The 12,414-nt window shown below is 31.3% G+C and overlaps 1 long non-coding RNA gene across 2 annotated transcripts; it reads right to left on the reverse strand.

Moving 5' to 3' along the window:
• Positions 1-225: 225 nt before the first annotated feature.
• Positions 226-5,726, reverse strand: LOC145132756 (uncharacterized). 2 transcript variants are annotated; one of them, XR_013718233.1, is made up of 4 exons: positions 5,509-5,705; positions 5,232-5,355; positions 4,414-4,609; positions 226-402 (listed from the first exon to the last, which is right to left on the reverse strand). It is a non-coding gene; the product is annotated as an uncharacterized LOC145132756 (long non-coding RNA). The 2 variants fall into 2 exon arrangements; XR_013718232.1 differs by lacking the exon at positions 226-402 and having other exon boundaries at positions 3,828-4,609; positions 5,509-5,726.
• Positions 5,727-12,414: the final 6,688 nt, after the last annotated feature.

The raw sequence follows: 12,414 nt of genomic DNA on the forward strand, positions 1-12,414 counted from the left end.
GTGCAACTTAACCAAATTCCAAAATCTGTAATCACTTTTCGAAAAATTGTTAATCTTTCTTTTAAGAAGCGGTCATTTTCAGTTATATTCCTATATCTTTTCTTAAGCCAAGTTACTCAAAAGTGGACCTAAGCTTTTTAATTTGTATATATATTATTCTTAATTTCTTAAAGTAGATTTCATCATTATAATTGTTCTTGTTTCTTATTTCTTTAATTACAACTATAAAAATAAAAAAACAAACAAACAAACAAACAAAAAATGTCATTGCTAAATCTGGTTCTAGATCTGGAACCGATCCAAAACCGGTCTCCTAATCCAGTCCGATTTGCGGTTTACATTTTCAAGCTTTTCCAATATTTGGTTTTTTCAATTCGCGGTCCGGTACGAGTCGGGTCCAATCTGTTGCACATCCCAAGTTGAAAACAAATAGACACTAAATTCAAAATCTAAACATTTCATACAAAAGCTTAAGTAAATTACATAAAACAACCAACTATAGACCCATTATAGATACACATATATTTGTCAACAATGCAAGGGAGTACAACCAATATTTGAAAACAAATAGGCACCAAGTTCAAAACCTTAAAATTATACAAAAGCTATAAATTTTAAAGTAAATTACATAAAAAGGTCCTTAAATTTGTATGATTATTTCACTTCAAGTCCACCTTTTTTTAAATATCACAGCCTCAGGGTCTATTTTTTACAATAGATTATCTAACCATATAAAATTACTAAATTGCCCTTAGCTTCTTTTACTATATTTAATTTAATAATTATTAAATATGGTCCCTACTCCCTACTACCCACCCTCACCCCCATCCAAGTGGTACAATGACCATCTTTTTTTTAAGAGATATATAAGACCCAAAACCAGTAATCCAAGAACTTTGCAATGTCGTCTACTCAAAATAAATATTCATTTAACGGATGTTAACATCGTTAACGGAAGGATTTTTGGGTCGTTACATTTATCTAAAATCCTGGACCATTTTTGCAAGTTTAATGTCTTGTTCTATTTTGTCATAATATTACCATAATTGCACCAATGTCTTGTTCTATTTTGTCATAATATTACCATAATTGCATTGATACTGATAAGAATGCACTAGGATTACCCACACATTATGTGGCATAAACAAAAAGCTTTGGCAAAAATAGTTGTGACCATTAAAAAGATGGTACACATCACACCCAATGTAATGCCTTCTCCTAACATGTCAAATCCAGGTGCAGAAGGCATAAATGAAAATATATCCAAAAACAACAAGATATTCAAATATGTAGTCAATCTTAAACTCAAATACTAAGTAGAGGTTGTTGTTTTGCGGACGCCCTATGCAGTGTCAAAGGATATGACATTTGTACAATTATTACATTACTAACATGTGAAAATTACCTTAATATGCTCCGGTTTGTTCCTAGTTTTGAAATTAGAAACATAGTTAAGTTTACCATGTCATAAATTAAAACCATTATGAGAAATCATAGCAAATTTAAGATAACTTCAACGTGTCCTTTGTTTTCAGTAACTTCATAAATTTTTGGTATAGCAAGCCCTATACATTTGATTCCAACTTAAGTAAGTTGAAATAAAAATTGAGGGAAAAAATAAATGTTTGTTAAAAGGAACATGATTAGATGGAGGACAACATTGGAAGGGACAGGACCTTTGATAAAAAAAAAAATCAATTTTAGTCTCATTGTCATTGATTCAATCAATACAAGGTCGTCTTCTATATTCTAACATGTGCTACATGCTTTGGGTTGGATCTGTTATGTAGGACATGTTAGGACATAACAGACAATCTTTTATTGATTGGACCGATGTCAATGGGACAAATCTCACTCTCGGTCTTAGGTGTGCAAAGGATATAACTGCCCTCTTCATCCTCGTTTTTAAAAATAGCCTCAAAGATCATGTTCAGTCACTTCTAATGTATTCCACCATCTAAACATTTTCCCTTTAACATACGCAACATTGATATTGATTTATCAATGACAATTTTAGTCTTTTTCTCAGCTTTCCAAAATTTCACATTTCAACTTACTTAAGTTAGAATCATTCTACAGAGCTTGTTATACCGAAAATACATGGAGTTACTAAAAACAGGGGACAAGTAAGTTAAAGTTATTTTAATTTTGCTCTTGGTTTCTCATAAATGTTTCTATTTATGACATGTTAAATTGAACTATATATGCTTCTAATTTCAAAACTATGAACGTCCTAAAGCAGAATAAGGTAAATTTTACATATTATTATTTTAAGAATTATCCAAATATCATTTCCTTTGACACAACAGATGGCGGTAAACAAAATAACAGCCTCTAATTAGTATTTAATTTTGAGATTGACAACAAATTTGAAACTTACCCATATTTCTGGATATATTATCATGTATGTCCTCTGCACTTGGATTTGAGACATCACAATAAGGTTTTGCTTTGGGTGTGATGTTTACTATCTTTTTAATGGCTACAACTATTTAATTATTTATCAATGCAAAAGATTGATGTTAGCAACCCTAACCGGCCCCATTGAACAAACTTCCAAAGGTACTCAATGAGGGGGCATATTTTGCTCGTAAATGAAAGTAGAATGTTAATTCTCGCTTAAAAACAAAAGTATCAATTTGTTGTTGGCTTAAAAACAAATGTAGCATGCATTTTTGCCTTTCAAATGAAAGTAGCATGAATATTGCCTTAAAAATGCAAGTAACATACTTTTTTTGCTTAAAAATGAAAACGTGTTATAGTTTCCTTAAAAATCAAAATGGTAATCTATTTTTGCCTTACAAACAAAAATAACATGCATATCTTGCCTTAATTCTATATCACAAAATCTCATTTCAATAATACCAAAAAAAATGGCACCTATCAACATGGGCGGAGCCACATGAGAGCCAGGGGTGGCCAGGCCAACCCTCAAATTCTCAATTTTTTTTTAAGCATGAGTTCATATACATCATTTTATGCAATTATAAACGTAAAAGAGCTCAACTGTTACAAGCATCACATCGGCCTCCAATATACCTATGTTCGAGCCCAATTGTTAATTTTTTTTGAACATGGGATGCATTTAACTCAACGTCATTTAAATCATAATTTCAAGTTATAGTTGTAGCCACCTATTTATACTCTCATTTTCACAATTTAACTCATCTTCTAATTTCTTTAACAAATTAGTTTTAGAAATTTATATATTCTACCCCTCAGTTTTTATAAAACTTTATTTGTTTATTTTAATTAATTTAGTTACGTTTTTAGCTTTGTCATGTTACAACTCACTCCCTTGAATTTATTTTGTTTATATAAAAAAAAGTTATATTTAGAGAGGATCAATTTTAGTTTTCACATAGGACCTTCAAAATTAACGATCTCTCTCTCTCTCTCTCTCTCTCTCTCTCTCTCTCTATATATATATATATATATATATATATATATATGAGTGTGTGTGTTTTCTAACTAATTTATGAGGAACACCCTAAAATTTTTTTTTGGCTCCGCCCCTGCCTATCAAAACTCCCACATTCCAAAAATACTAATACTATATGTAAATAACCAACTCACCTACCTACTCTTCAATGGTGAAACCTTAATGATTAAACTTTTTAGAAAATTGTAACGACCATAATGAAACGATTATTAAACTTGACTATTTAATAATCATAATCCACGCGGACTACAATAAAAGAGGACTACAATAAAAGGCTTTGGGTCAACAATTAGTATTTAATGGAATTAGATGGTCATTTTGATCTTTTACAAATCCCCTCCACATGTGAGTCCATCTTAGATGCATAATGTGTTGAAAAGGGAACTTTCACACAAAAAGATAAACATTATATCATTATTATTAGTTTATACAATTATGATTTAATGATTTAGATCCAATACAAAAGCATCCATTTTGACACATTTACCCTTAAACCAAAAAATCTCCTTCTTTCTCCTAAAATGCAACACTTTCCTTGTTGATTTGTCCAAGAAATTACCAACATTTCACTGTTTAATAAATTCTTTAATTGATTTGCTTTTTGTCCTTAAAGAGGGTCTTCAGCCCGCGCTTTGCGGCAAGAGTTTATGCAATAATTTTTGTAATATAACATTAGGGTTATGTTATAATGTGTGTGGCAAAAAGAATGCTATAATTGGGGTGACTTTTCAAATCACAATGTTGTAGTACAAAGAAATGAAAGTATTATGCTATTACAACATTGCACTATCAATTTTTTACTTCTCAAGTCATTGTACTTTGGAAAATCTACCCAATCATAGCACTGTACTTTAAAATTCTTTCTTATTAGGATATTATATTTTGAAAAAGGTCCCCATTATAGCATAAAAAATTGCTTTACGTTTGAATAAAATTGCTATAAATGGATAGATTTTTCAATTGAAAAATACCTGACTTATTTGACCAGTTATAAATCGATTTATATGTCAGGAGCAGGCGAGTTATAGATCATTAACAGCATCTCTTCTTTATCTTTTGCACTTAAGTGCATTCCATGTGGCTGTCTAAACAATCACAATCCTTAATAGTTGTGGCATACCAAACCTACTACACTGTAGGATATATTACTGGAGTGCCTGGGGATGACTGCACAATACATGAAACAAAGAAATACATTAGCCCAAAATCTCCATCAGTAAATGTCTTTCAGTAATAACAAAATACTTATTTATTATACCCCGTGTAACATTTTTGTTTAACCCAATTATAGATAAGTCATCAAAATAGTGAAAAGACAATGCTATAATTTTGTAGATTTTTCAAGGAAGAAATATAATATTGTTATAATAGACAATGGCCCTGAATGACTACAGATCAGAATCGAGTCAAAAGGATGAAAGCCAATGTTCAGCATAGTTCTACTATTTTTTTTCTTTTACATCATAAACTTTCAATTAGTTCATTCAGACACTATATTTTGGAAAATATACCACTCGTAACATTAATAAAACGATACTTTTTGGTGCAGATGGGTATCACAACAATGCTTTTTGAGTTGATCAGATCAAGAGTTGAATAATTATACATACACCAGAATATGATTTTGTGTTTGAAGGATCAGAAAACCAGAATTAAGACAAATCTCTATCAAGCCCTAAAACAGTTAAAGTTATGAACTTCCTAACCTTATTGTTGGATTCAAAAGAACCTCTAACATGAAGAAACTCATCATTCTCATAAGGGGCAAAAGAGAAAAATAAAAACTAACCTCAAAAAATGGAGTCAGATCTGTGTAAAGTTCAACCAGCACAAGCTTTTTTGTGCATTAGCATTCATAACAAAATCATTGCTTTGCACCGGTTGGATCTATCACCGAGTGAGCTATTAGGCATCTGCATCCATAACAAAAATAAAAATTAAAAAATCAAGCTAAAGATCGAACTAAAACCCTAAAAATTGATTGATTATTTGCAGACATTAATAACAAAATCAAACAACAGAAAATTAAAAGAAATATCATTCAACAGAACAGATGCGATGAGTACCTGTAATGAATTTCACCTCCTCGGTGCTGCTTTTTTGAAATAATAGAAACTCAAAAGAGAGTGTCCCTGGCTCTTGCAAGGAAGAAGAGATATTCTCCACGTAGACAACCACGTGAAGAGTATTGTTTTAGTTTTGTAAATAAATTAGCCGCATCTTTTGCTTTAGTTTTTCAACAACCAACACCATCATATTTTCCTATTGACTAGTCGCTTCATCCTTCTCTAATTCGTCTTTGAGAGCTGCTTGTACTATTTAAAGCTTCATGCCCTTATAAATGTAAAAAACATCTTCAATGGTAAAAAAATAAAATTGTCTATCTCACTATTTAATTATATTAACCTCTAATTAAATTGTTTTTCCAATGGTTATATTTTTTTTGTCCTTATCTATCTAAAATGTTATATAAAATACTTTCGTTTAACTATTTGTTTTTTAAACACGTCGTATTTTAATATAAACATTTACTCGCGTACAAACGATTCACATATCACTATTGTTTATGTTTTTATATATTTTTTATCTATAAACTTTAGATAAATAATAAATACTTAAAATTAAGTCAATGAGATAAAATATAATATTATTAAAGAGAAAGGGTTAGGGTGTTCATAGTATTAAACTATATTGACCATTCAATAGAATGATAAAAAAAATGAGCAATAAAGTCATATACTCTAACGGTGTTAAGTTGTTTTGACCACTCAACTAAATAATAATAAGTTATAAAAAACTTTCCATTAGAGATACTCTAGTAATTTTTGCTTTTTTTCATTTCATGTTTTTGGTTGAGGCTTTAAAAATCCATAAGCCACGTGATCTTGTATTTGTTTTTGTTCATGATGTACTACGAAGACCAAAACTGTCCATGTAAAGTTCAATTCTTGATATGTGAATCTTCTTTTTCTATGTTTTTTCTAAGAATCAAATTTTGATCTCTCTCTTGCTTGCTTTTTTTACCATACTCTTTTGACATTACATAAGAACCCACATGTTATCAGCATTAAACGAAAACAACACTTTTAAGTTTTAACTACTAATCGAGAGATTTTATTCACACCCGAAAACCACTTTGAAAACTATCATGGCTAAAATTGACAGATCACATCATAAAATAAAGTAAGGGAGAATCAATAGTTGATTATTTCATACAAAAGCTATAAAGTTTAAAATAAAATTACATAAAGGGATAATGACTTAAAAGGGTAATATATTTTTTGATTTTTACACATTTGGTCACTGAGGTTTTTTTTGTCCACATTTACCCCTTCAACTTGTTAAACTGTACATATTCAATCCTTATGACCGATTACTCTAGGTTAGCCGGAAAAAATGACTTAATAGGGTAATATATTTCTCATTTTGTACATAGTGTGGACGAAAAAAAACTCAGTGACCAAATGTGTACAAATCGAAAAATATATTACCTTTTAAGTCATTATCCCTTACATAAATGGTCTTTGTATTTGCATGATTATTTCACTTCAAGCCCACCTTTTTTTTTAACTATGACAGCCTCGGGTTCTATTTTGTAAAATAGATTGTCTCTTACCATATAAAATGACTAAAGGGTACTTAGCTTCTTTAAGTAAATTTAAGTAAATAATTATTAAATTGTCCCTACTACCACCCCACCCCACCCCATCTGTGATATAAGATATTTGTTTAAGCGATAATAAGACCCAAAACAAGTAATCTAAGAACTTTGCAATGTCCTCTACTCAAAATTACAAGTAAGGTGGTCAAGCAATGTTATAGAAACTTAAACAAAATACATCACAAGTAGTCTAAGTTTTTCCTTCCAAAGTACGAGGTAGTCAAATATAAAAATACCATTTCGACTACACACCAATCCCCTTTATCTAAATGTAACATAAACATTCTTTTTACCCAAAGACATTGCTATACGCTCTTAAGTCACTTGTTAGAAAACCGAGTCTTTGTACCTCTGTAACCTTACATCATCGCTGTTACATTTCTCCTCCCTACGCCCAAAATCAAAGATATCTTATCAGGCGGTATTTTATATAAAGCGATATATTCAATATTACTATTACTACCATTAAATTGTTTATTATATAGCATCCTCCTTTTTTTCTATTACAAATGTTTTTTTTTAAATCAACCTAATTGTAGTAATGTCCACATATAAAGCACCAGTAAAGTATATGTCCAAACAAAAAAAAAATGAAAGCAGAAATCATGTACCTGTATCTTGTTGCTTCATTTCATCACCCGAGTTGTCACTGGAACCAAAATCTACTTCATCATCATCAAAAAATGTACACGCAAAGTTGTAGTTTGGGCCTCCAAAAATCTCACTTTTTGGATCCTCACTGGACCTGGAGATCTGTTGTAGTACCTTGCATATTGTCTACCAAAACAATCGAAAGAAAGATAGGGCTATAAGTTTTTTCATAATCAAAAACATTTTATTTACTAAAGACATAAAAAAAGGGTATTCATATACCTTCACCGGTAAAAAAAGGACCTATCTTTTAAGCCAGAAGCATCATGGTGACTTGTTCCTGCTACTTCACTTGGCAAGTCATGTTGTTTAATTTCATCCATTTTGTCCTTACTCGAATTGTCACCAGGATAATAATCTACTTCATCATCAAAGTACTTATGAACAAAATCTTGAAAGTTCATATCTCTAAAAGTCTCACTTTTTTTATCTTCACCATGACCTTGATTTTGTGTTGCAGTGCCTTGCTTTTTGTCTATAAAACATGCAAGAAAGAGTTGCAGTCTGGTAACTGTGTTGTACATAACTCACTTGAGATGTGGAAGGTGTTGCAAACAAATTTTTCAAAGACAAATCTAGATTTTGTGTCACATTCCCTTAAAAACAATATCAGAAATTCAGAATAAAGAATGAGGCAGAAGTCTCTTAAAAATAAATTATTTGATCAACAAGTGAAGAAGCCACACTGCCTTCATCAGGAAGGACAAATCTATGAGTTGTGGCTGGTGTTTTAGGAAACACTTTATGAGATGAGTCTGGATTTTCTGGTGCATTGTGTTCCATGTCATCTACAAAATGATAACATATGAAATTAGGAACCTGAAGTCTTTTAAAATCAAACTAATAAGTGAGGAACTTGCACTACCTTCATTGGGAAGATCAAATCTGACTGTACTCTGCTCATGTTCCTTTACATGGCTGACTCGAGTTGTGGATTGTGTTGCAAACAATGTTCTCAGAGACAAATCTTGATTTTGTGTTGTTGCAGGTGTTGCAGATAACAATTTCAGAGATGGATCTTGACTTTGTGTTGCATTGCCTTTTGTGTCATCTACAGAACAGGATCAAAAAAAAGGAATAAGCCAAAAGTCTCTTTAATGCGAATTACTCAATCAACAGGTGAACAAAATGCACTACCTTCAGCAGGAAGGGTAAATTTTACTGTACTCTGCTGATAGTTTTCTACATGACTGACCCAAGTTGTGGCTGGTGCAAATGTTTTCACAGACAAATTCGGATTTTGTGGTGCATTGCCTTCCATGTCATCTATATATAAAAAGAGAGATGAGTCAGAAAAAAAACTCTAAAACCAAACTAAATAGGAAATTAACTTTCACTACCTTCAATAGGAAGGGCATATTCGATGGTTTTCTCCTGAAGATGTTTGCCATGACCGACTTGAGTTGAAGCAGGTGTATTCATTTACACTTTGGAAGATGAATCTGGACCTTCTGTTGTATTGGTGTCATCTATACTCTGCTGATTGTCTTCAACATGACTAACTCGAGTTATGGCAGGTGTTGCAAACAAGGCTTTCAGAGATACGTCTGAACTTTATGTTGCATTACTTTCTATGTCATCTATAAAACAGAAACATAAAAAAATAAAAAATAAAAAGAAATTGTGTCAGAATCATAAATATTCAAATTATCTGATCAAAAAGGTGAAGAAATTGCACTACCTTTATCTGGAAGCGCAGTTTTTACTGTACTTTGCTGATGATCTTCTACATGACTGACTCGGTGTTTTAAGAAACGCATTCAGAGACAATGCTGGATTTGGTGTTGCATTCTCATCTATAAAATGATATCATAATAAAAAACGAGTCAACATTCTGTAGAATTCAAATTATTCAATCAAAAAAATGAAGAAGTCCCACTACCTTTATCAAGCAGGGCAAGACTGACAGAATTTTCCTGAGGGTCATTCACACGACTGATTCGAGTAGTGGCAGGTGTGGCAAATAACGTTTTCAGAGAAGAATAATCTACAAATAATATCAAAAGAAAGAATGTTCTTCTTTCCAGGCAACTGCTTTCATTTGTTTTTCAGAAGAATCTTTTGATTGCTCTTCTTTCCAACAGATTTTCGCCTTGTTTCCTTCTACCTGCAGGCTCTGATGGTTCCTCAAGCTGTTGAACCTCAGCTTTGCTTTTACCCTTTCCTCCAGAAGATTTCTTTGCAATAGGAGTCTTGGATCTTGTAACTTTCTTTTCATTAACAGATTCCACTTTCCTTACATCTTGATTCACAACTGTTGCCTTGTTTCTCCTTGATTGCCTTGTACCCTTGTCAGCATTACCTTGAGAAAAACAATATTATTAATCTTTTACATCTCATTTGATATAAATATTTGAAGTTTCATAGGAAAAATGGATTTTCCGTTTTTTATAAGTTACCAAAGTCAAGAAATATCATTGCTAGCTATTAACACTACTTAAGGTATGTCATATTATCAAACAATTTCATAAGATTGCATAATCAGTAGTTTATAGATTCCGAAATATCATCATGGCCAAAATACAAAATGATATAAATGTTCATTTTTATATGTATTTATTTTTAATATTATAACAAATTCCGAATCACAAAAATTACAATACCTTTTTTATGTGAAGTATCAAAAGAAAGGAATGAACGAATTTCTCTTTATGTTGAGTTGCAAAATAGATCATTAGTATTTGATGTTGTTGAACAAATTTTGGTACAATTGTATAATTTAATAATAATGATTATAATATTATGCTACTTGCATTATCTAAGCTCTTGCATTATCTAAAGCTCTTGGACTGTTTTTTGCAATTCTAATGTCTTGTTTCGTTTTGTAATAATCTCACCAGTATTACATCAATACGAATGACATGTAAATGCATTGGAGTTACCCACGCATGCAAGAAAGCCTTGAGAAAGATAGGTGTTGCCATTAAAATGATGGTAAAAGCAAGACGTTCTCCCAAAGTGTCAAATCCAAGTGCAAAGAGCATAGAGGATAATATATCCGGAAACAACCGAAAGTTTTAAATTTGTAGTCATTCTTAAAATCAAGTACTAACTAGAGGTTGTTATTTTATATCAGAAGGCAGTCCATCCGAAGATGTTGAGCACATTCATTCAAATGAAATAGTTAAGATTGAAGGCAGTCCATTTGAAGATGTTGAACACATTCACTCAAATGAAATAGTTGAGATTGAAGCAGATGACGTTCCCTTTGACACTGTAGAGGGCATAGGTATTTACGCAAACATATATACATGTATTTTCAATCTTACAATCAAATAGTAACTAGACTTTTGTTTTGTATAAGGAGGAACGACACATTTAGATTCGGGCGAAACCCGATCCGATATATACAAAACCATAGTTAGTGAGATACAGGTATGACATATATATGCTATTTAGTTCTTTTGGGCTTGGTATGTACAGGTATGACATATATATGCTATATTTGTACATACCAAACCTAAAAGAACTAAACATGTATGTGTCATACCTATATCTCACTAACAATGGTTTTGTATATATCGGGTTGGGTTTTGCCTGAAAATAAATGTGTCGATCCGCCTGATACAAAATAAAAGCCTCTAGTTACTATTTGATTGTAAGATTAAAAATAAATGTATATATGTTTTTGTAAATACCTATGCCTTCTATAGTGTCAAAGGAATGTCATCTGCTTCAATCTCAACTATTTCATTTGAGTGAATGTGTTCAACATCTTCAAATGGACTGCCTTCAATCTTAACTATTTCATTTGAATGAATGTGCTCAACATCTTCGGATGGACTGCCTTCTGATATAAAATAACAACCTCTAGTTAGTACTTGATTTTAAGAATGACTACAAATTTAAAACTTTCGGTTGTTTCCGGATATATTATCCTCTATGCTCTTTGCACTTGGATTTGACACTTTGGGAGAACGTCTTGCTTTTACCATCATTTTAATGGCAACACCTATCTTTCTCAAGGCTTTCTTGCATGCGTGGGTAACTCCAATGCATTTACATGTCATTCGTATTGATGTAATACTGGTGAGATTATTACAAAACGAAACAAGACATTAGAATTGCAAAAAACAGTCCAAGAGCTTTAGATAATGCAAGAGCTTAGATAATGCAAGTAGCATAATATTATAATCATTATTATTAAATTATACAATTGTACCAAAATTTGTTCAACAACATCAAATACTAATGATCTATTTTGCAACTCAACATAAAGAGAAATTCGTTCATTCCTTTCTTTTGATACTTCACATAAAAAAGGTATTGTAATTTTTGTGATTCGGAATTTGTTATAATATTAAAAATAAATACATATAAAAATGAACATTTATATCATTTTGTATTTTGGCCATGATGATATTTCGGAATCTATAAACTACTGATTATGCAATCTTATGAAATTGTTTGATAATATGACATACCTTAAGTAGTGTTAATAGCTAGCAATGATATTTCTTGACTTTGGTAACTTATAAAAAACGGAAAATCCATTTTTCCTATGAAACTTCAAATATTTATATCAAATGAGATGTAAAAGATTAATAATATTGTTTTTCTCAAGGTAATGCTGACAAGGGTACAAGGCAATCAAGGAGAAACAAGGCAACAGTTGTGAATCAAGATGTAAGGAAAGTGGAATCTGTTAATGAAAAGAAAG

This window comes from Lactuca virosa, chromosome 1, assembly GCF_052849685.1.
Source record: "Lactuca virosa cultivar CGN04683 chromosome 1, Lactuca_virosa_CGN04683_v6, whole genome shotgun sequence".
In the NCBI taxonomy this organism is placed as follows: Eukaryota; Viridiplantae; Streptophyta; class Magnoliopsida; order Asterales; family Asteraceae; genus Lactuca; species Lactuca virosa.